Genomic DNA, 25072 nt, shown 5'->3' with positions numbered 1-25072 from the left:
AAGTTGCAAAGCATTCTGGGAATTACGGATCCACTGCTCAGTCAACATTAATTTGTGCGTTTCACCTAGCAATGTTAAGTTGCTAAACAAACACTTATTAAGTAAAGCTGAAAATACTAGTAGAAACAGCTCAGTTAAATCAAGTTAATGTAGTTACATGAGTTTTTAAGTAATGTGAACAAGATTGGGTTGAGTGGTGAAACTAACAACAGTTTTTTTTTTTTTTTTTTTAATGTTTTTTGAGTTTGGTTGTTTCATAATTTTGATGACCTTACTATTTTATTAAAATTGGAAAATAGTAATAAAGAGGAATAAGTAGTGTCTAATCTTTCAACTGGTATCTTATGTCTGAGAAAACAGCTTCATTCCATAATTGCCCTTAATTGCCTTTGCACATTTTGAAAACCATCTCATCCGAGTTTACTCTAATGCTAATTCATTGTTAAAATCTTTAATCATTCACCCTAATTGACTGAAGGGGCTTAATTAAAAGCGTTGTTAAAGTGTCTCATGTATCCTCTTACAAATGACAAATGCTTGACACTCATTCTCATCCATTTAAGGATCCAACCTGTGATGTGTGTGACAATGGTTAAACAGAAAATAATTAATAAATACCTAAATGGGATATCATGAGGCAATAGAAGCATCATCTTCAGGGCTCAGTTGCATCCCTCGAATCTCAAAAGACACAGTGATAAGCATTCTTGTTTATGCAACACTTCACCTCTGGTTTTTAAGTTCACTGTCATGGAAGGTTCAGCAGTGTGACACTGTTATTAGATGTTTCAACTGTTCATTCTTAAGGAGGACGCGTTCATGTGACGCATTGCCCTAGAGAGAAAATTGTTACATTGCTTTATTCAGAGACAAGAGCCATTTTTAAAAGTGAAAGTGTGAAATAAGATTTAAAAGCCTGAATTGTGTCACAGTCAGATTAAAACAACAACAAAAAAACATATTAAAAATATATATTAACTATATTAAAAGAAAGTACACTTTAAAAAATGCTGGGTTAAAAACAACCCAAGTTGGGTTGAAAATGGACAAACTCAGCGATTGGGTTGTTTTAACGACCCATTGGTTGGGTTAAATGTTTGCCCAGCCTGCCTGGGTAGTTTTATTTAATTTAACTATTGTGTAAAAATTACTGTATAGTTTGCTTAAAATGAACCCAAAATATGTTGGAAATTAACATTTATTAATATGTTTAATAAATGTTTGTTTATTAATAAGTTTAATGAATAATAATTAAACAATAAACATTTATTTAATTGCTTATTACTGTAAAAAACTTTGGGTTATTTTATTAACCCAACCGTTGGGTTACACATATTGGGTCACTAGGTTCGGTTATTTACCAAAAATGTTGGGTCATTTTTAAAATCGTTGGGTTAAATGCGGATCCCGTGACGGTTCAAATTTTAACGGTCCAGGGACAGTCGACGGAAAGAAGCTGCAGCAGCCTGATTATGAAGGTAAGCCATGTCGTTTTCATATATAAAACTTTTATAACATTAGGTATTGTGTAGTGAAACATTAACTTACTACGTATATTCTAAAACTGAATTTTATATTTTTACTAAGGAAGAGTAGGTCTCAGCAATCACTATCCAATATTACGCATGTTTTACGGTCTTCGTGATAATCTTTCATAATATGACAACTAAATTTGAGCTTCAGACTTTAAAAAAGTACTTTTTTTGTACAGGTCTTTTAGAAATGCGGAACGAAAGTGCCGTTTGAGCCGAGCCGAGCCGCACGGACCGTTTATCAGCACGGCCTACGCAGCGCGAGCTCGGTCCTCGATCCTCGATCATACGGTACTACAACAGAGCTGTTTGAATTGTAGTAGTTATCGATAAATAACCTACTGTTTATTAGATTTACTGTAGTAACACTAACTGCAAATCTGTTGCAGAAATGTGGTATATTAATAATGCATGTTCTATATAGTAATGCATGTAAATGTATAACAGGGGTATCTGAAGCAAAATAACCCACAGTTGGGAAGGTGCTATGTTAACCCATAGTTGGGTTACTTGTTGGGTTATTTTTAACCCAACATTTTTTAGTGAGTAAATGTTCACCTTTTGATTTTTATTGTTGCCTCTAGTAATTATGTGTCTGATTTTTAATTTCCAACCTCTTTTGGGTTCATTTTAAGCCAGCCATATAGTCATTTTTTTAACAGTAGTTGAGTTAAATAAAACTGCCCAGCATGTTGGGCAAACATTTAACCCAACTACTGGGTTAAAAAAAAAACACTGAGTTTGGCCATTTTCAACCCAACTTGGGTTGTTTTTAACCCAACATTTTTTAGAGTGTATAGTAGAACATTACATAATTGCACTGGCTAAACTGTGTGAGAGTCCAGTGCTCTCAGAAAGTATGGACACCAGATAAAATGACAGGTTTGATGACTGTCGTCTTTGAAAAAAAGCAGAAATGGAGGCATGTTTCCCATAGGACACTATCTGAGCTGTAGTTGTGACCTTCAAGCATCCGCCTTTTAGTTTTAGGGATTCAGCAATGACCCAGTACACAACCAGTCTCTCTGTAAGCAGGGGCTGACATTTAATGCTTTTATTGGCATGCAGTGCATCTCAGGAAAATATCAGCAAGCAATTATGTCACTAGCAAGGAAAAATGAATGTCGCCATGTGAGTCTTAAGGTTTTCCTCCCACAAGAATGGTGGCTTAAACATTTTGACTTTATAACAGATAAATGATCTTGCCTCATGACCAAACAATGGAGAATGTAAATGCACAGCCTACACTTGTTTAAATTACGCTAATGTGGACATTAGACATGGCTCAAGGAATCCTGCAGAACAGGACACTCAGGAGGCTTTGATTGCACTCAGAATGAGAAATCACACAGGATATATGTTTAATATCTCAATTTTTCATCCTAAAAGTAAGATATATGGAGAGAAAACCAAGAAAAATAATTCTATTTCCAAAGTTAACATTATTTTTTTCTGGTGATTGAAATTATGCCTTAAATTCTGTCTATTGAGCTTAAATTGATATTCTTTTGAATAATAATTTGGGAATTTTAAAAAGATCAAGTTAAAAAAAATGACAGGGCACCACGCTTTCTTACAATATAATTAAAGACGATAGTTACTTCTTTGTACTGCTGATATACCTTTGTAATTTATAATAATATTAGCAAAAGTGACAAGCGTTATATAAAGACCTGTCATCTATTTATGGAAGAAAACAAACAGCATGATTATTATAAACTGTACAATCATAGTATCACAAAAGATCTCTGAAAAAGAATATTGGTAACACTTTACAATAAGGTCCCATTTGTTAATGTTAGTTAATGCATTAACTAACAATGAGCAATACATTTTTTTTTACAGTATTTATTAATCTTTGTTAATGTATAGTTAATAAAAAATATAAATATTCATAGTTAGTTCATGTTAGCTCAGGTCCATTACATTTATTATTAACACAGATAACTTTTTATTTTAATAAAGTATTCATAATTGCTGACATTAACATTAACTAAGGCCTGGTTTCACAAACAGGGATTAGTTTAAGCCAGGATTAGGTTTTAGTTAAATTAGGATATTTAATTAGCTTTTAGAAAAGGTGTGCATCTTAAGACAAAACAATGGCACTGACATATTTTAATTTATGTCAGTGCAAGTAGCTTTCAGTTAAAACAGCTCAAACATGCATTTAAGTCTGGGACTAGGCTTAAACCTTGTCTGTGAAACCTAAATACTAACTGCCTTAGAAATACTAAATGCTTTAGAAGTATTTTTAATTGTTAGTTCATGTTAGCTACTGTAGTTAACTAATGTTAACAAATGGAACCTCATTGTAAAGTGTTAACAAAATATCAAAATATCTATTTGCAATATGAGCTGCTGTCTGGAAGCAAAACACAACATATATATCTAGATTTACAAGAGACAGGCCCCATTTCCATTTTAGAAATACACGGCAGATAGCATCCTACTGCATTTGCAATTCCGCCCTTTCCTACACCATTACGCACAGGCCATGTTTCCTAGTCTAATGACCATGGTTTACAATATAACTAAAAATAAGCCCTGCATTAGCAGGAGATGGTTTCACAATGTGAGGTTTTAACCTTCCGAAGAGACGTGTCAGTCACGTCTGCCTGTCAGTTACATCCATTTTCCATGACTGCTGTGGAGATCTGCTTAGGGATTCCACGAGCATGCATCTTCCAATCAAAGAAAGGGCCCGAAGTGATGGAGTGGATGCATGCAATCAATACCACCCCAGCCTCAGTGCTCACATTTCATTACAAATGAAATAAATGATCCTCCCTCTCCCTTTACATGAAAATAAATGAGTGTTAAAAGGGGAGTGTTAAGCCAGGTGTGAGTGTTATTGAAGGTTTTCCTCCCTCAAGAACAGTGGCTTAAGCCTTCCGACTTTATTACAGTGGTGCTCTCTATGGATCTTGTCTCCTGTGGCCACACATTGAAGAATATTTACTCACGGTCTACGCTAATGAGGACATTAGATGTGGCTCAAGCAAACCTGCAGAACAGGACGCTTTGGCTTTGATTATGCTCAGAATGAGAAATCATACAAGATTTATTTAATATCTCAACTGTTAATCCAGACAGAAGTGAGATTACACGTATAGCAAAATGAGAAAAAATCTAATTGCAACAGAAAGACCGTTAGCTACTGTAACAATGTTTATGTGAAGGGTGGTTAGTTAAAGGTCCCGTTCTTCGTGATCCCATGTTTCAAACTTTAGTTAGTGTGTAATGTTGTTGTTAGAGTATAAATAAAATCTGTAAAATTTTAAAGCTCAAAGTTAAATTCCAAGCGAGATATTTTATTTAACAGAAGTCGCCTACATCGAACGGCCAGTTTGGACTACATCCCTCTACTTCCTTCTTTAATGACGTCACTAAAACAGTTTTTTGACTAACCTCCGCCCACAGGAATACACAAGAGTTGCGTTTGTAGAGTGTGTTTGTCGCCATGTCGTCGAAACGCTGTTATTTTCATCCGGGTCACCGGGTCTGATTCCGGCTCAAATTGATAGGGTAAAATTAAAGACATGTTTACAAAAACACTGAGCGCGTGCATCTCCACGTTATGGTAAGAGGCGTGACTTTTCCAGGCACGGTGCGCTCAGAGCTGTCGAATCACAACACAGGAACCGCTGGCACAATCAGAACTCGTTACGTATTTCTGAAGGAGGGACTTCATAGAACAAGGAAGTCATCAGCCCGTTTTTATGACAGTGGAAACAGCGGTATACAGATAATTAAATTATGTGAAAAATACTGTGTTTTTTTACACGCGAAACATGAACACATGTTATATTGCACACTATAAACACAATCAAAGCTTCAAAAAAACACGAAAAACGGGACCTTTAAGTTTAGCTAAATGCTTGCTAAAGACGTAACAGCAACACATTGTTTTAGTAATTATAATTTGGGTGCAAAACTCCAGAGTAAATGACATTGTATCAGTCGAACCTGAGTAAGTGCCAGCCGGTCACAATTAACAAACCTTTTTTGGCGATTTAAAAACGTGATGGCAAATAAGCTTTCCAACTAATGTAAGTCAATATTTGCATAGTCTGATATAAGTAGTATTTTTATCTCTCACACGTGTCAAGTCAAGTCAAGTCACCTTTATTTATATAGCGCTTTTTACAATGCAGATTGTGTCAAAGCAGCTTTACATTGATAACTGGTATATAATTTGGCTGCACAGCAGCTCTTAAATAATAGTGTCAATGCAGGCAGATCAGAAGCACTGTTGAATAAATGTCAAGAATACTATTGAATATCAAATGTCAAGTGTCCCCAACTAAGCAAGCCAAAGGCGACAGCGGCAAGGAACCCAAACTCCATCAGGTGACATCAGGTGGCAAACAAGTGGCAAATAGGTGTTAAAATGGAGAAAAAAAAACCTTGGGAGAAACCAGGCTTAGTCGGGGGGCCAGTTCTCCTCTGGCGAACAGTGCTTTGTTACAATCAGGTTGCTATCATAAGTCTGATAGGATCGCAACAATCAAAGTATTTATTTCAGTTCCATCCAGTTGAGGATCGTATTCATCACGCTGGTATGGACGGTTTGTTGAGGAACTGTGCTACTGGCTGTCGTGTCGATGAGGCCTTCACAATGGATGATCCAGTTGACTCGATCTCTGCTGATATTTCAATGCTGCGTTGTGGTCGTGTCCAATTGAGGATCGTATTCATCACGCCGGTATGGACGGTCTGTTGAGGAACTGTGGCACTGGCTGTCGTGTTGATGATGTCTTCACAATGGATGATCTAGTTGACTAGATCTCTGCTGATACTTCAGGGCTGCGTTGTGGTCGTGTCATGGCACCGGTCCTTGGTCTCAGCTGGATACGGCCCAGATCCGGTTGACTACGGTAAACCTCGGGATAAACAGAAAGACTAATATTAGCGTAGATGCCATTCTTTTTCTGATGTAACGAGTACATCTTGTCCCGCAAAATCTTCTGTCCTGCAACAGAGCAATAACCAGGTGGTCACCCTACATAAGATGACAATATCTAATTTCCAGACGCGTGAATATTAAAACCAAAACCAAAAATATTGAGGGCACTATGCCACTAATGATCATTTTAACATTTTGTTAAAAAAAAAAAAAGAAAAAAAAAGTACATCTTCTAAAGTCAAGCTCACCATATCAGTGATGTATCTTCAACAATATATCATCATTTTTATGAACACTAAAAACTTTAAAAATGAATTTCACAATGTTAACAATGATTGAATCTGCTTGCAACAGAGGAAAGAAATTACTTTAAAAAAATTATTTGATAAACCATTTTCCCCTTGATATTATGTTTTAACACAATATTTTAAACATTACATTAAAATACTGTCATATGTTCTCTTTTATTATCCATAATCTATATAAATGTGTTTTATGTTTCATTATGCCTACTCCTTAACATACACATGGATAATTTTATGAACATAAAAATGTATTTTTTATTATTTTATAAATTTACTAAAAGAAGACAAGGTCTACTAAAAATGACTAAAAAAGAAATTTTCTACATGATTGACTTATTCAAATGAATTACGACTGTAGGCCTATGTAATTTATGCTGTATTTTCTCTGTAACACTCATCAGTAAAACCTACTGACCAAGTCTAAAGTGGCATAGAGCTTTTCAGCAAGTCTCAGAAATAGCTGTGAAACTCCCCTGGCACTGACAAGAGGCACGCAAATAGCCATAATAACAAGTGGATTGTACTCTTGTGCATCTGCCTTGTCTCACTTACAGTTTATGAATTTCATCTGTCCAGTGCAAAAAAAAAAGCACAGGATTCACATCTTAGCTTGCTACAGATTGCTTTTCCTCCAGGATACAACTGAGATGGATAGAAACTGGAGTCAGGACTGGCGTTACTCACAGTATGCCCTACATGATGTTTAGCAGTGTCAGGTTATAGTCCAGATTTTCAGAAAGCGATCATTTTCTACATGCTCCTCTATACACGTCAAATACTCAAGTAAGATTCTCAACAGTTCTAGACACAAAGATTTAAACTGACTTTGCAAAGTTTGCAGTGCATTGCATCAAGTTTGTTACAACCAATTTGAAGAGTTTGTGTCCAAATCTGTCTGTAAGTAAGCCAACAACGCCTTAGGGAACTTCTTTTCCAGTATATTCAGCTTATCATCTGTAATTCTTTGATACATTCCATCACTCTGTTGTCCTTGAAAGAGCACTATTGAATCAAGACAAAGAGATCGAAATGTGCATGCAAATGATATTGTGCGGTGATGGCCCAAGGAAAGTCATCTTTTTACATTACAGATTTCATGCAGAGTATTTCTAGGTGGTCTCTGCACACCAGGATGGAACAACTGGCACTTGAAAGCCCACCCGATGTGCATTTGATACAGTCACGGCTGAAATTCTTCCTGCTAATGGAAACGTTTTGATCCAACGGAAATGTTAATCATCTACAAAAGTGGCCCACTCACTGAAATGTCATTGCCACCCTCTTCATTGCCTTCCTATAATTAAGAACTTGTTATGAAATTCTTTTTGCCTTTTTTTTTTTTTTTTTTGAACACTGGTAGCTCTTTTGAAAGTTTAAAGGATTGAATGTTTCATCATTTGGACCCCCTGAGTAGCTGCCAACAACTTGCTCTCTCTGAATGATACCTCTCACTTAATCCATCCTCCCTTCATCCACACAAACTTAGAGCATGTCTGGAACAGACATAATTTAAACTTCAGTCAGCTTTCCTAATGCTCCAACAGGTGGTCCACTCAGCATTAGAAAACCATACACTTAGCTTTACACATTGCAATTATAAAGTAGACATGAACTTCAGACATGCCGCACCACATTGTAGAGAAAATATTAATGTTTTAATCTACATTAGGGTACAACTGTCAAATTCAATAAAAAGCTAATGACTGATGAAAGTGAGCTAGTCCTTATTCACTATAATGTTCATACTGTTTACTGTTACACATTACCAGTGTTGGGGAAAGTATACTTTTAAAACTAATACATTACAATATTGCATTGGGACTACGCCTTTAAAAAGTTAACTTAGTTACTTTCATGTAAAGTTATGCGTTATGTTACTTTTACGTTACTTTTCACCACCTGTGCTCGGCTCACTTGTTACTTTTTTTTATTAACAAAAAGACACAAAAGTTTTTGAAAATGCAAAGGCCCTTTCACACCAAAAGTGAACTGATTAATGCCCATTTCAGACAACCAGATTTTGCAATGATTTGCTTGACGTAGGGTGTCGTGGGGATTCGTAAACGACAATGGGCGTCGGGACGCAAGATTCAATTGTTTCAGCTCGTGTAGTGTGCATCCGATTGTCGCATTGCGCCCCCTAGTGGCAGTCGCACGGAACTTGAATAAAATTTGACCGTATTTTACAGTAAGTTTACATATAATACGATATTAAAAAATTTGCAATTTTCACCGTATATGTTAAGGTAAAAATAGCATTTTTGCAGTGTAATATGCTAGAACCATAGCACTGATGGATCGATTATAGAGCAGCATTGCATTGAGAATGGCTGTCATCTTATCTGCACATGAGTTTGTGATGATGAAGGCATCTCAAGCTATTTTGTATGCTCAGTCCTCCGTGCTGATATATACGGTACTGGTTTCTTTCATGTCGTACGTGCTCAGTAGCTGATAGCCTTGAATTAATGTGGAGGAAGGGAGTCATGACCACCAGATCAGGGCTCATGCAGCGAACACCATCATATCACATTCTTCGAAATGTGACCCCTAGATATGTTTCCCTTCGTAAGATATTGTGACAGGCCTGATTAATGGGAGATTACAATGGTTGTTGTAATCATTCTCTGCCGTATCATTGATAATATTTTACCATGATTTATATTGCTTGCTGCAAATATATTCATGGCAGGTAACCCAGCGGCAGTTACATGTGTCATGCCAAATAAGCAGGCTGCTTTATCAGCAGGAATAGAGATGGGCACAACAAATATTAGAAGCTTTTACAGAACCCTGTTATACCAAAATCATATTGATTAGGACAGGTTTATATTTATTATGAAAAAGCAATCTGCTTAAATATATATGAAAAGTTTTTCCTGAACTCCAATATAAAACATTTAAGGAACCTATAATTCTCCAGCTAGTACAAAGTGCAGTATATTTTGATAGGCCAGTTATAGATGTTGGACCCTTTTTTGTTTTGTTTTATTGTTTATTCAATGGTAGTAGGATGCTGGGTATTTTCTTTTCCTGAGGATAAAAAACACTCATTTGAAAACTTTAATCAGTGAGTGATGTCTGTAATAAACAAATGTAATGGGACTCCATTGCGCTAGTTAAAGTTTTAATTATTTCAAAGAAATTGTGTTTTTGTTGCTGGCTAATCAGAAAAGCTTTTCCCTAACTTTGAATCACACACACACAGCTTTACAAGTCAGTCACAGTTTGATGCCAGCTGCAAGCAGATGGAGACACAGCTGGCAGCTCTTGTCTTTTTACCCTCTAACGCAGTTCCAAGCGATGTACTCTGCTGGACACCTCCCAGTCCTCAACTCCAATGAGTAAGTGAGTAGCAAAAATGTACTTTGGTATGCTGAAGCACTCCACATGATAGTAGATAGACAAGTGCAATACACTGGAGCAATAAACAGCACTTATCCAGAGAAGTAACATGATACCTGAGAGTGCTTTTAGATAATTTTCTATCACTTTCTCCTTGCTTTTGATGTTAAAATACTTTATCTTTTCACAGTTTAATATGAAACAACTATAAGTGAGTTATTGGTTGATTTCCCGGGGAACCTCCACATTTCACTGCTTGAATTCCTGTGCAGTAATGATGGGCATTTTCAGTGACTCTTTCTCTAGGTTACATTAATACGCCATTAGGTGGAGACAACTGATTGTCTTAAATGATCATTGAATTATTCATACAACTGATTCATTCCAAACACATTCAAAAACTCGCTCACGATGGCAAAAAAGTATAGTCCTGCGTCCCAGTGTGCAAACTATCCATCCTAAATAGTATGTGAGATTAGAATAAGTGTTTCTCAAAGCATAGTAGTTGAAAAGAGAATGCCAAAAGTCCAAAAGTGGATGGTCTACTATTTCCAGTAGATTTCCAAAGTGTGGATCCATGCACACTGTAACGGCTAATATTGCCCACAACCCATTGTGCTTTGGAGGAGGATTTGTCAAAGACTTTAGATATACAAAGACGGTGCACTCTTATTAATATGAATGGGAGAAAAAGCAATGTGCAATATGGCGTAATAAGTCCCGCCTTCTAAGTAAAAGAGCCAATTGCCAATTGGTAAAGTCACTGCCTCACTGCAGCTGCCGTTAGACAGTCACACACACCGAAACACACACACACACACACACACACACACACACATACAGTGTACATATATATATATATATATATATATATATATATATATATATATATATATATATATATATATATTCGGTCATACTTATCTATGGTTAGAAGCTACGGTTGCTATACAAACAGTCATTGTTCTGAAACTCACGCTTATGACTGTACATGCACATTGGATGGACCACCCTGAAAAATGCATTGAGGTGATACATATAACATTTTTTTTGTCATGATTTGAGATTTCACTGGCGATTTCAAATATGAAATTTAATCGTTAACTTGGTGAACAGCTTTGTTGAATTTGATGTTTCCCCATTCAAAGAGATAAGAGCTGCACTTGCATGACTGAAATAGGTATGTACAGTATATGTAGATTCCACAATCGAATGCTCCAGGCAAGTCAGTCCACCCGCCATCTTGGAACGGTCAAGTTGTCGTCACTCACAGTAAGACTCAATGATGCCACAACATTGGGCAACTTCTGGTTGTGAAACTGCCGACGTCCGAAAGCCATGTCATGCATAAGACTAGACAATGCAAAAGATGCGAGTGCAATGGCCAAAGATGTACATCTAGCGCATGATTACATAGAAAAACAATATAAAAGCATTGCAGTGCAATGTAAAAACACATTCTGTGTCAATGATTTTTTTTTTTTACTTTTTTATTTATTCAAATAAAATTCAGTTATCATCGTGATATGTGAGAAACCTCATGTGTCATCAAAGAGTGACTTAATAATATTGAATCATTTAGTTATCGTGAAGTTAGTTATCCTTTCTTTCAAAAAAAAAAAAGATGACAAACTTCTGACAAATTCTGAATATACACACTGTAAAAAGTATTTTTGGTTTAACTTAAAAAAGTAAGTTACCTGGTTGTATTAAAATTTTGAGTTCATTGAAATTAAAAATGTGAGTTAGTACAATGAAATCAATTGGTTTAAATCAACAAAAAACTCAAAATATTATGTTATCTGAACCACATTAATTATTGAAGTTGATTTGACAAAGAAAAAATGTTGTGATAACAAATCATGAAGATATTTTTTACAGTGTGCCATTGCAAATTTCACTATAAGCAGCAAAATATATGTAAACGTAAACCACTGAGTTTATGCTGGGCATGGTATGCACATTCATAACTTCAAACTCAAACCCAAACCCATCTATGCATGAACTAATAATAGTCTACAAGAAATGTTTAATTTTAAAGTCAGTCTCATATTAAGACCAAGAAATAATTAGTGAAGTGAGAATATGCTTAACAAAAGGTTGAAAGTAGTTACCCAGGCACTGGATCTAATACAATCCAGTCTCAATAGCCAAAAACAAAGTGATCAGGGTGAGCCACCTTTTTATCCACTGCTGAGGGAGTCGATGCATTTGGCTCATACACAAAAGCTTTAATTGGCCGTACACCTCCCACACACTTCAAATGCCTAACAGCCTGCAGACAATATGGCTATTTATACTGAGAGCTTGGCATTGTCCACAGGTGCATTCTGGGAGGGTTCAAAACCTCTTGCGTGGAGGGGCTCACTTGTTTGAAAGGGACACCAGCAATCCGTTCATTACTGTGGTGCACGCTGAGGTCCAACTTTAGCTAGCTTCATACAAACAAAGAGAACCTTAGGAGGGCAGAATGTATATTGTGAGTGACCGTAGAGGAGGCACAGACTGTGCTATTAACTCAACTTGCAAACTTCCATAATTCATGGGTTTGTACGCTACTACAATAGTAATGGAAAAAATAGCCTTGAGGTATTTTTCTTGTGTTTTCTGCTGCACCTAACTCTTGGCTTGTTCCACATCCTCCTCGAGCCAGATTCATAAGAGCACTTTTTGCACATGCTAACTCATTTACCTCATTTATTATGCCCTGTCCTGATTATGCCACAACAACTTCACCATGGGCTGACAGCTATTCACAAAGCTCTGTCTGTAAGTATGTTTACATGCGCTGTTCTAAATGAACTACAGTGGGTTTTGTGTAGTTGAGCTATAGTTTTTTTCATCCAAGTATACATGACAATGCATAATCGAGTATTTGAAGGATTTAATATGCATTGCACATCACCTCTGTCTTTCAGAGCAAGCACAGGATTTATAGTCTGGTCAATGTACTGTATGTACATGCTGGATGAAGCCAAGCTACAATCACATTAACTAGGTTTGTAAGTCCAATAAGACTAAGGAGTTTACATAAAAGACAAATTATTGTTTTAATCTGATTTAAAATGAACTGTCTGTGTTTCAGACTCTTTCCTAAATTATGTAACCAAGATTACAGCAGGTTCATTTTCTAGGCTGAAAGGCAAGTGTTATGCTTTGTTTATGTGGACAATTCCTCCCTGTTCTGATCCACTGACTGTCTTCTGTCACACTCTCCCTTGAAGGTGACTGGCTTAGTGTTTACTGTGACCTTATCTCCAATGACTGTATCTGTAGGGATGCCTTTGACTTTTTCTGACACAGCGCCAACTAATCTAAAGAGGTAAATGCTGTGCTGAATTTCCACCATGCTGGGTGTAATACTCCCCAGTACAAGAGCGTAAATGTCCTGTTCCTATAGGGCTCCAAGTGGATGCAGTCAGGAATAAATCCTATATTAAAATTTGTCTACTTGTGTGCATCAGACGAAACTCTGCAGCTTATAGTATGAGAACACATATTATTCACATCTGATTATTCTGTTTAAAACATTTAAAATCCCCCTGTAATCAATAATTTTATCCCTTAAAACTCATCTTTGATCACCAAAATGATACATTTAAACATTTTTTTTCCTGTGAATTTTTTTCATGCCTTAAAATAGTTTGAATGTAACTCTACACCATTGCCTCATTTATTTTGCATGGATATATGAATATGCTAATTAGCTCCGCCTCCACTCACTCGCACAAGCTCAAGAAATCCACTCGGTGAACTTACTGAGGTAAACGCTGCACAATGCACAACGCTTTTTACAGACACATAGCAGTAATTAATCTGATTAGCCTTTTGCTTGACTACATTATCAACACAGCTAATAATGTGTTGCTAATGTTACACAAACCATGTTCACATTCACGAGTCAGACAGCTGCCTTCTAACAATCGGTATCCTTAGAAACGCTTTCAGCATCTTAATGTCAGTGGAGAAAGGCATATAGTTCATCAAAACATTGTTATATACATCATACACCTGCTATATTGCCAAATCTACCCGATTTTTTATATCAACAGAAAAATATACAGGGATATATTCTCTAGAGACTCTCCTGCTTCAGAGTGGTCAGTTAATGATATGCTAAAGTCCGCCAGCACATTGACATGATTGGTTACATGGTAGTTTGTGATGCCAGAAACACCAGCGATTTCAAACTGCAGGTTTGAGACTGCCTTTTTTTCACTGCAGTTTTAAATAGAAAATATGCAGCAATGGTCTTTTGACTTAAGAATTTGCACATGGTTTGTCTTAAAGCATATTACACCACATAGATATATATAAACAACATTAAAAACTTGATTTTAACCACAGGGTGGTGAATCTCAACACATTTATTGAATGGTTATGCTTTTATTATTCTTGACTTTTCATGTGAACATCAACAAACTTATTTTTGTTAATGGGGGATATGTGGGGTAAGACGCCCTTAGGTAATGAACAGTTTTTTTTTTTTTTTTCATATTATATAATTCACATAATTATGATTCCACAAATTCAATGTGGCATTATTTAAATGTACTAAACTTCAAATTTACATTATTATTATTATTATTTATGTATGAAAAAATCCCCCATTACATTTAAATAATCTTAAGATGCTAAATGTAAATTATAAACTAAATGCATCTTGTTACAATTCAGCAGTAAATGCACGCTGATCTTAAGGATGGCATCTTCCACATTATGAACTTCCACAGATTTACCCATAGAAAATTCAAAAGATGTCTGCAGTTTCTGTCGGGTCCTGGCCTTGTGCACGGCAACACAAACAAGACTCTTTATTTCAAGATCAAGATGATCTTTTTACATAAAAGTTAATTTTCCATTTTACCATGATATTCTAACTGAAAATAAAACATCTGAAATGGGCCAAACCCCACCTGCACACTCTCATAGCAGCCGCATAATGTACAGTTGAGTAGAGAGGAGAGAAATTATTCTCTTTTTTCCTCCCTCAAAAGAAGAGTAAACTGCCGCGCTTCCATAATAATGAGATCAATTACACTTCTCCATCGTGTTTTGTGCCTCCATTCCCAATCGATTTTTTTGACAGTCCTCTTTGAAGTTTTTGCCGCTCCATTTCAAGAGCCATTCTGCTATTTGTCCTTGACTTCATGAAGGTATGTACCTGATAAAAACATACCCAGGGGATGGAACATGAGGGGAAAAAAAATCTGCAATCCTTTGAAGGCACAGTGAGTCAAACATTTTGGAGTCAACCTAAAATAAAAATTAAATGTTTCTTCTCCATCTTGCTATAATGTTAGAACTCGGAATGACAATGCCTTAAAAGGAGATCAAAACCCCTGGGTTGCCCTTTGGAAATCAGTCAGTTTCAATGTATTGCAGCAACCTCACTCTAATGAAAGATCACATTAAAACTTTCAATTTCTTCAAAGTGTAAAAAATCATCCCTTCCAACCTTTTTAGAGCAGGTATTTGTTTCTTTTACTCGTTTGAACTATTATTAAGGTGTGGTCACTGTAGCCAAATTCCGACAGATGAATGAAGCAGCTCACACAAAAGCCACTTTCAAACCAAGCTAATTTTATTGGTAAATGCAGCAAATCCGCGTGACCAACTCAAACTCGTTGCATTTGCATAGGGAGATCTCATGGATTCCAACTGGAATGACTGAATTTTACAGAGCCCCTAAAAGAAAAAAAAAATGAGATAGAGGAAAAATTATTTGTCAATGCTTTTGCGTTCCCTCGCAAAAACTTTTCTTGGGGAACCCAAAGGTTATGCAAGAGAGCGCAAAGTTTCTCTAAACACAAATCATTTGTGAGAGAACGCAAATGCGTTGACTTATTTTTCCTCCCATCTCATATTTTTTTTTCACCACCATGTAACTTTAGGGGCTCTGTAGGATTTTGCCTGAAAAAGAAAGAAAGAAAGAAATCAAAGAACAACAGTAAATGTGACCTCACCTTTATTCTAATTTATTTCTGGAATATTCAGTTCTAGACTGCTAAATCGCGTCATCTATTTTGCTGTAGCCATCAGATGAGACTGTTTTTTCATGTCCCGTATCACACTGCGGACTGATTTCCAATCATTTTATACAAACACAACTGGTGCCATCTTGCATCTCATTTATCAGTTGTACCGAAAATTATATTCAGTATTAAAATTATTGTTTATTTTTGCAGTGTTCGTCTTGTCGATGCCAATTGTTTAGTACAGTGGTTCCCAAACTTTTTAGCGTGGAGTAGCCTCTGAAGGGATTACCATCCTTCTGCGTACCCCCTCTCTTCCACTTCGACTGCAGTCACACCTTTACCATTAAAGGACAATACTTGCCCCTAAATTGATTTTTCAGTGCATATTTTTACCGTTATGAATAACGTTATAAAATAAATAATGTTTTAAATAAAAATGTTCAATAGAGAAATATGCAATAATGGTAAAACCAAGTCAAACTTTTAAATTTTAAACTAAAACCGCCAGTAGGTGGCAGGAAGTCACTGTTTTTATGAGTGAGTCATCGAGTCATTCATTCAGGAACGAAGCAAGTGGCTGTGAATGAATCATTGACTCTCACGATTCGTTCAAAGCCGCAAAATTGTTCGCGAGACGTGACACAGACGTGTGTTGTTCTGCTGTGGTTTTCGTTAGAACTATTATTTAATTGCAAAATAGAGTAAATACTGACAGTACTGTTTAAAATGTACGCTTTGTTTTTTGACCTGTTGTATAATAATGTCACGTTTGCAGACATGTGTATTTGGAAACAATTGCGTTCTTGCTCCTTATCAACATACAAGAACTCACACAAAGGTACGTTTTTGTATCAAAGAAAATTTGAGTCTTAAATCGATATCAATCCACTATCTGTGTCAATATTTGTTCTTCATACAAGTAAGTGCTAAATCCCTACTTTTACAAAGGTGCATTGTCGAGAACGACAGTAATTCAGCGAGATTTAAGGCAGCAGATTCGGCACGCAATCTATATGTATGCTGCTTCTGTGGATGCAGTCATTTTTGACTGCAAAAGATGGGGTAATTTGATTAAATGTACTGGATTTATGGCATTTTGGCAGTTAGAAATACATGCTCGGTTTTAATATTACTTTAAGGTAGAATTAAATGAACTACTCAGCATTTTGTTCGTGTACCCCTTTTTGTCACTTCACGTACCCCAGTTTGGGAACCACTGCATTAAAGGGTTAATTCACACAAAAATTCTGTCATTAATTACTCACACTCATGTCGTTCCAAACCCGTAAGACCTTCGTTCATCTTTGGAATACAAATTAAGATATTTTTGATGAAATCCAAGAGCTAGAAAGGTAAAGACATCGTTAAAATAGTCCATGTGACTACAGTTGTTCAACCTTAATGTTATGAAGCGACAAGAATACGTTTTGTGCTCAAAAAAAAAAAAAAAAATGACTTCATTCAATAATTTCTTCTCTTCTATGTTAGTTTCTGACACTGTTCATGTAAGCACCACAAAGCACGTGTGTGATGCTGACGCATGAGTCAGTCAATACCCAACCCGTTCCAACCCGATCTCATGGCAATTTGTACGTATTTTACGAGGTGGCTAATTCGTATGAATTCATACTACCTCACTCGTATGAATTAGTAAGTTTTTTGCCAAATTTATATGAATTTGTACGAATTACCTACCCCTAACCCCACTCCTAAACCTACCCGTCACTAGAGTTTAGACAAATCGCATGAATTCGTACAAGTGAGGTCGTACGAATTTGTATGAATTAGCCACCTGGTAATTACGTTGCAGTCAACAGGGCACCAGAAAGCTCTCAGATTTCATCAAAAATATCTTAATTTGTGTTCTGAAGGTGAACGAAGGTCTGACAGAAATTTCAGTTTTGGGTGAACTAACCCTTTAATTTTTAACTCAAATCTATATTTTATGTCCACATATTTATTTATTTATTTGCTGAGTATAGAAAATGTACACATGTCTCCCTTTTGCAAGATTTGTGAGCATTGTCTCCACTGCTCTTCCTTATATGTCACCAAAATATCATCAACTTACCCATGCGTGCCCCCATGACATCTCCGGCAGACAGCAATATGTCAACTTCCTTCATCACTCTTGTGTCATCAATCATCCCACTGAAGCAATCAAGCCAAGCCAGGGAAAATTGTTTTCGGAGGGATTGGGTTAACTCTGAGAAACCAACATGTCAAGCACAGAACTATAACTTAATATCAAAAATTCATTATAAGCTAAACACTGTTGCAGACTGCAATTGTGACTGCATTATTTGCACCATTTAGGTCTTGCTTTTAATACAGCTGTGCCATTTTGACACACAGTCAGTTTTAAAACACCCTGATAGCCGACTAAATACATTTGAATCTCTGTAGGGCTGATATAATGTGATCCTATGGGGCTGGAGTTGGACAGAACGGTCAAAGTGCTGTGTCACAGTAGACTGACATTATTTTCTCATCCTCTTTGTCTCCTTCTCGCCTGTCAGCCTCCCCACTGTGATAGACAAGCAGAAGAGTAATCCCTCTGACTCAACCTACCCTGACATTCACAAAGCACCTGCGTCTGGATACAGACAAACAGCAGGATGCTTTTGCCTTCATATCAAAGCATTCGAGATGAGCTGAGTTTTACGCCCAGCTTAAGCACACTACTCTATATTGGCCCTCCTGTGGTGCCAACATGATTCATTAGAACCATGCATTAAAACACTATTTGGACAAACAAAATGCTTTCTCACCCCCTGCTGAATTAGAGTGAGCCTAATTTTAATAAAATAACTAATAAAAAGGGTAATAGACTGTGATTTGTCTTTTTACAAATTGTACAATTTAAGCTGTTTAAAATCTCTTGGTTTTGTTGTGATCGGTATAAAGTCACGGTTGTTAAACATCTTGTGTTCTTTGTGGCTGGTCATGATAGAACTGATGTGATGCTAATTTAACAGCATATAGCTATGGCAAATCAATTATCTTTTTTTAAGGGGGTCTCTTGGAGAATTAAATTGAAATTTCAAATTAAATTGGAAGCTACGGATACATACAAATAGCATAATTAAATGATACTAAAAATGTGTCCACGAGATGCAAAGTGATTCATGCCTTAAAGCTACTTTGACTAAACTCCATTTTACAAAGTAGGTTACCCTGACTCACCTGTCATGTGGTCACTTTTCTGAAAGCTTGAAATGAAGCAAAAGCCTAATACATTCTGTCTTTCATTACACCTCCATTAAGGATGGAACACCTCATTTGACTAAAGCTTTAATTTAATAACCTTCATCTAGATCTCATTAGGTATGCCTGTTTGACCTAAAAACTGCCATTGGTCACTTATATGCCTATGAATAGAGCTCCAACCTACTTAGAATAATATAAAAGATTCTGACGTAAGCAGCATATTGTGTTATACGGAAAAAGATGTGCTAAATGCAAATGACTAATGTTATGTGGCCTCAAGTGTCTGAATTGCATTTGATCAGTTTCTGTGAATAATCTCACTGAGGACACGGACAGTATGTGCCGCAAGGAAATACTATGCCATCTTGATACAGGCTACAAAAACAGAGGAAAATCCAAGTCAGATAGAGAAGCATAAAAGCACAGAACAACAACACGTCTAGTGCAAGCTTAATAAACGGATAGTTCACCCAAAAATGAAAATTACCTCATGATTTACTCACCCTCAAGCAATCTTCTTTCATACTAATACAATCAAAATTATACTAAATAATGTCCTGGCACTTCCAAGCTTTATAATGGCAGTGAATAGAGGATGAGATTTTGAAGCCCAAAAAAGTGCAACCATCTATCATAAAAGATACCCACACGGCTTTGTTAATAAAGGCCTTCTGAAGCAAAGCTATGCGTTTGTGTAAGAAAAATATCCATATTTAAAACTTTAAAAACTAAAATAACTAGGTTCCGGCAGACAGCCGTACGCACGTACGCCAAAAGAGTTACCCCTGAGTATCGTAAACTTAGACACCTCTCGCTGTTCAAACAAATAGGGCTGGGTAACAAACTCAAGCTCCTCTTTTCTTATATCGAAATCCTCATTTCTCTTTAAAAATTCTCTTTTTAGACCACTGTAAAACCCGATAAGTTACGGTAACCCAAACCATTTGAGGAAACCAATTGCCTTAAACCATTTAAGTTTTAAAACCAATAAGTATAAGTACTGTTAACTCATATACATTGAGTTAGGGCTGGGCGATATATCGCATGCAATTGTCACACGCATTTCGTCAGTAAAGCCGGTTCCCTGATTACCGCGAAATCGCCATCACCTGCTTTCAAATGGAGCGGCATTTAATAGACAGAACTGTATATCACTGACAAGCTACGCAATATCGCGTTCATTATCGCAGATGAATCGCTTTCGATAATGAACGCGATGTTGCATTGAGTTAAATTCACTTATATTTTAGTGTTTTAGTCAATCATTAGAGTAAGTCCAAGTTCATTGCACTCATTCAGTTTGAATTCAGGTAACAAATCTTACTAAGTCTTAACAACTATATGTCTACTTAAATTTTTGAGGAAACCGATTGCCTTAAATGGTTTAAGTTCATCAAACTCGGTTCACATGTTCAGTTTTACAGTGTAATTCGTGACCGGTGTTTTGTTTTGCTCTCTCCTCTCTGCGACCCAATACGTCATGCATCGGGTCAGAGTACTCTTTCACCGTAAATCAATGCGTGTGTCGGAAGCTAATTATTTTACTTTTTAAAGTTTTAAATATGGATATTTTTCTTACACAAATGCATTGTTTTGCTTCAGAAAGCCTTTATTACCCCCTCAGAGCCATGTGGTTCTTTTTTATGATGGATGGTTGCACTTTTTTGGGCTTCAAAATCTCATCCTCTATTTACTGCCAATGCCATTATAAAGCTCGGAAGAGCCAGGACATTATTTAATATAACTCCGATTGTATTCATCTGAAAGAATTAAGTCATATACACTTAAAGGATTAGTTCACTTTTAAATAAACTTTTCCTGATAATTTACTCACCCCCATGTCATCTAAGATGTCCATGTCTTTCTTTCTTCAGTCGAAAAGAAATTAAGGTTTTTGATGAAAATATTCCAGGATTTTTCTCCTTATAGTAGACTTGAATGGGCACCAAACGGTTGAAGGTCATAATTAGTTTCACTGCAGCTTCAAATTGTTCTACACGATCCCAGATGAGAAATAAGGGTCTTAACTAGTGAAACCATCACTCATTTTCTGAAAAAAATTGAAAATGATATAAGTTTTAGCCAGAAATGCTCATCTTGAACTAGCTCTCTTCTTCTCCTCTATTTGAATTCCAGCAGTATAGACGCTGCTAAGCGTAATACTGCCCTCCACAGGCCAAAGTTTGAACTAATGTTTATATGCAATATGCTAGTTCAATAGTATATAACAATTAGTTCAAACTTTGACCTGTGGAGGGCAGTAATACACTTAGCAGTGTCTACACTGCTGGAATTCTAATAGAGGAGAAGAAGAAGAAGAGAGCTAGTTCAAGATGAGCGTTTAAGGTTAAAACTTATATAATTTTCTTTTTTTTTTTCAGAAAATGAACACTGGTTTCACTAGATAAGACCCTTATTTCTCATCTGGGATCGTGTTGAACAATTTGAAGCTGCAGTGAAACTAATTTGGACCTTCAATCGTTTGGTGCCCATTCAAGTCTACTATAAGGAGAAAAATCCTGGAATGTTTTCATCAAAAACTTAAATTTCTTTTGGACTGAAGAAAGAAAGACATGAACATCTTGGATGACATGGGGGTGAGTAAATTATCAGGAAAAGTTTATTTAAAAGTGGACTAATCCTTTAAGATGGCTTGAGGGTGAGCAAATCATGGTTTAATTTCCATTTTTGGGTGATTTAACCCTTTAATAACAACAGATTATAAAGTAATTATTGATGTCACACAACTGACTCTTCGCTAAACCAACAAAAAACATCACTGACCAATCATATCTTTATCTGTCTGCCTTATTTTCTAATATAAGTCTTTGACAGTCATGTTCATTTGAATGCTGGAAAATCATGTCAAACCTAGCAACAGTAAGCAAGTGGGAGGGGCTTAACAAAGAGTCGATACATCACTACAAACTGCTGGACATTAGTCAAAGATTATAGGCCATTAGTGCTGCACGATAAGCAGTGAAGCACTGATCAATACTGTAGTGAATTATTGTGACAGGCTAAATGTACTAATTCCTAATAAATCACTCTAATAGAATTAACTTCATTCTGTATTGACCAAACATCTTTCCATTTCTACAGTGTACTTTCTTCATGCTGTCATTCCTTATTCAAGATTTAATGGTACCTACTGTCTGCTTACCATTTTTTTTTAAATTCATTCTTGATTATGTGGCATATCTTTGTTTTGACTACAGAGGTTCTGATTGACTTCAGAGATTCCAGTCACACAAGAGTGGCAGGTAAAAATAGCTCCATGCTTCAGGAACAGAGCTGCCAAAGAGCTGTGACAGTGGCAGGAACTGAACTGTGCCATGCAGGTGAGCTCCAGAACCTTGAAGGGACGGGAACGTAATAATAAAGTCTCTTATCATGTATACAATATGCCTGAAAGCCATTATATATAGTCTTATCTTAAAATGAGTTTGGTCACCTGCCTAAATTTACAGGGTATTTTGCCATATAAAAATGAGTATATGAGTACAAGGAAAGAAAGAAAGAAAGAAGTTTTGATTACACTAGTTTAACATTAGTTAATGCAACAGCTTACATGAAATGACAACCAACAACATTTTTTACAGCATTTTTTATTCCCAGTTAATGTTCATTTTTACATAAAACAAAAATGTATTACGTACAAAGAAAATTAATTAATGATAAACAATATAAATTAATATTAAAATTAGGGCTGTCAATCGATTAAAATTTTTAATCTAATTAATTACATAGTCTGTGATTAATTAATCTAAATTAATCGCATACATAATTTTTGCTGTGAAAGTATTAAATATTTCAATTCAAATGAATCAATGCAGGCTTTTTCCTGGGTCAAAAATAGTCTTCGGTGGTGACAGACATGGTCATCCACACAAACAGTAAAAAGTGCCCTACCCACGTTATCTGCGAGCCCAATACACTGACAATAAAGTACCCGTCACTCTCACTGTAATTCTTTCTTGCCCTCTTTGCAAAAAAAAAAAAAAGGTGATTTTTTAGCTTTGTAACAGAAGATGCTTTTTTGCTAAACCTGAAAAGTATTAAAAAGTAGCATTTTATATTAACTAATAATATAATTTTCTACCATATACAATTGAATGCACCTACTGTAGCTAACAACAACTTGCTTTGTTCTGGTTTCACCTCACTCCAGTCTAAACTAACTGATTTTATAGGTAGGCCTAATTTACTACACATTGTCATTTAAATAACCTGAAAATATTGTGGATTATTAAGGCTAATTTTACTAACCACTCTTGCTAAATGGGGTAAGCACACTTATGTTCTCATTTCAGAGTTGTTCGAGTAAATGATTCATTATAGACCGTGTGGACAGATGATTCATTAAAATGAATCTGTTCAAATGAGTCATTAGGTCGCGAATTGGACGTGGATGTTGACACGTTGCGTGCGAATCGCGACTGTCATTAGGACATCGCAAAAGATTTGTCAACACAAAAAACACTTCACCACTGGATAGGATTTTCTTTTTGTTTACTGAAAGTGTGGTTTATGTCAGCTGCATGTGAAGGGCGCCTGTCAGAGAAGATGAGGTGACGTTCTTTTGAGTGCTATTTACACCCAACGATTATTCAGGAAAAACATTCTCCGAATGCGCCTCGTGAAACATGGATTCGGTCTTACGAACTTTTAGCATTGTGTCAGTTGATTTAGATTATTATGTGTGAGGTAGAGAGAGTGCAAAGACGGTGCTTACTTTGAGAGAGCTCGCGCGCACGAGGGAGGAGGTCTGCTCGTTCTGTCCGTCAGCGGCGCAGCAGTCGTCTCCCTCCATTTTACAGTCGTGTTGTGAATTCTTTATATTATGTTTTTTTCTGTATTATCTGCTGCTGTTTTCTCAATCAGTTAAGGGTTTGTAGTAATTATTCTACATATGAAAATGACGTGTTACACAAGTCGTAGTGAATACAGTTTTGGCGTAAGTGACGCATACTCCGTTGCGCATACGGAGCCGTCAGTATATGACGCATTTTCCACCCGTGCATCATCTTTGATTGCAGGACAAAGTTATTGACAAAGTAAGTTTATTTCCTGACTTTATGTTTGTCAAACTGGATGTTTATAATACTGAGACGATCTCTAACATTAAGCCGCGGGTGTTTTGCGATCATTGATTATTCCTTGGTCATGTGAAACGCACGTGAAAGTGCCGTTAGCATCGCTGCTTGTATTGCTATGACCATACTTCGTTTAAGTATGTTTATGATTCTATATATTCTATATTTGTTATACTTTAAAACAATGAGGACGCTGTTGATGTCTCTCAAGTTATTTATATGCTCTTATATATTCTGTTTACTTGATTGTTATTCTGCTAGTCATACTTTAAGAGCTTTTATATTTGTTAATTAGCGAGTTTACTCGTTTATACAACATTATGTGAATATTTCTGTTTGATATTTAGTTATTTACTACTGTTTATTTATTTATTAATTTATTAGTGGTTAAGAACATTAAAGAACCGGCATTCAGTGGGGCAATCCCCAACAAGTCGAATGATGGCTAGAACGGCTCCAGGTTCAAAGGTCAATACGGAGTGGATTAATCTGCGTTATTTTTATGTTGCGTTATGTTATTTTGACAGCCCTAATTAAAATATATTATTAAATGCTGTAAATTGTTTGTTCACGATACATAATGCTTTAAATAATGTTAAATTAAATCTTACTGTAAAGTGGTAAAGTGTTATTAAATTTTTTTATCTTATACATTAACATTACCTTTCAAATGTTTGGGATTGGTAAGATGTTTTAA

General features: G+C 36.1%; 2 long non-coding RNA genes across 2 annotated transcripts; one reads left to right on the top strand and one right to left on the bottom strand.

Annotated features, from left to right (window-relative positions):
- Positions 1-14694: 14694 nt before the first annotated feature.
- Positions 14695-24330, bottom strand: LOC125251221. Its single transcript, XR_007180944.1, has 3 exons — positions 24015-24330; positions 18141-18275; positions 14695-16004 (listed from the first exon to the last, which is right to left on the bottom strand). It is a non-coding gene; the product is annotated as an uncharacterized LOC125251221 (long non-coding RNA).
- On the top strand, positions 16732-22620 carry LOC125251222. Its single transcript, XR_007180945.1, has 2 exons — positions 16732-16907; positions 22498-22620. It is a non-coding gene; the product is annotated as an uncharacterized LOC125251222 (long non-coding RNA).
- Positions 24331-25072: the final 742 nt, after the last annotated feature.

Source organism: Megalobrama amblycephala, linkage group LG17 (genome assembly GCF_018812025.1).
Source record: "Megalobrama amblycephala isolate DHTTF-2021 linkage group LG17, ASM1881202v1, whole genome shotgun sequence".
In the NCBI taxonomy this organism is placed as follows: domain Eukaryota; kingdom Metazoa; phylum Chordata; class Actinopteri; order Cypriniformes; family Xenocyprididae; genus Megalobrama; species Megalobrama amblycephala.
The sequence above is the reverse complement of the archived record's forward strand: the minus strand, read 5'-3'. Positions and strand labels throughout refer to the sequence as shown.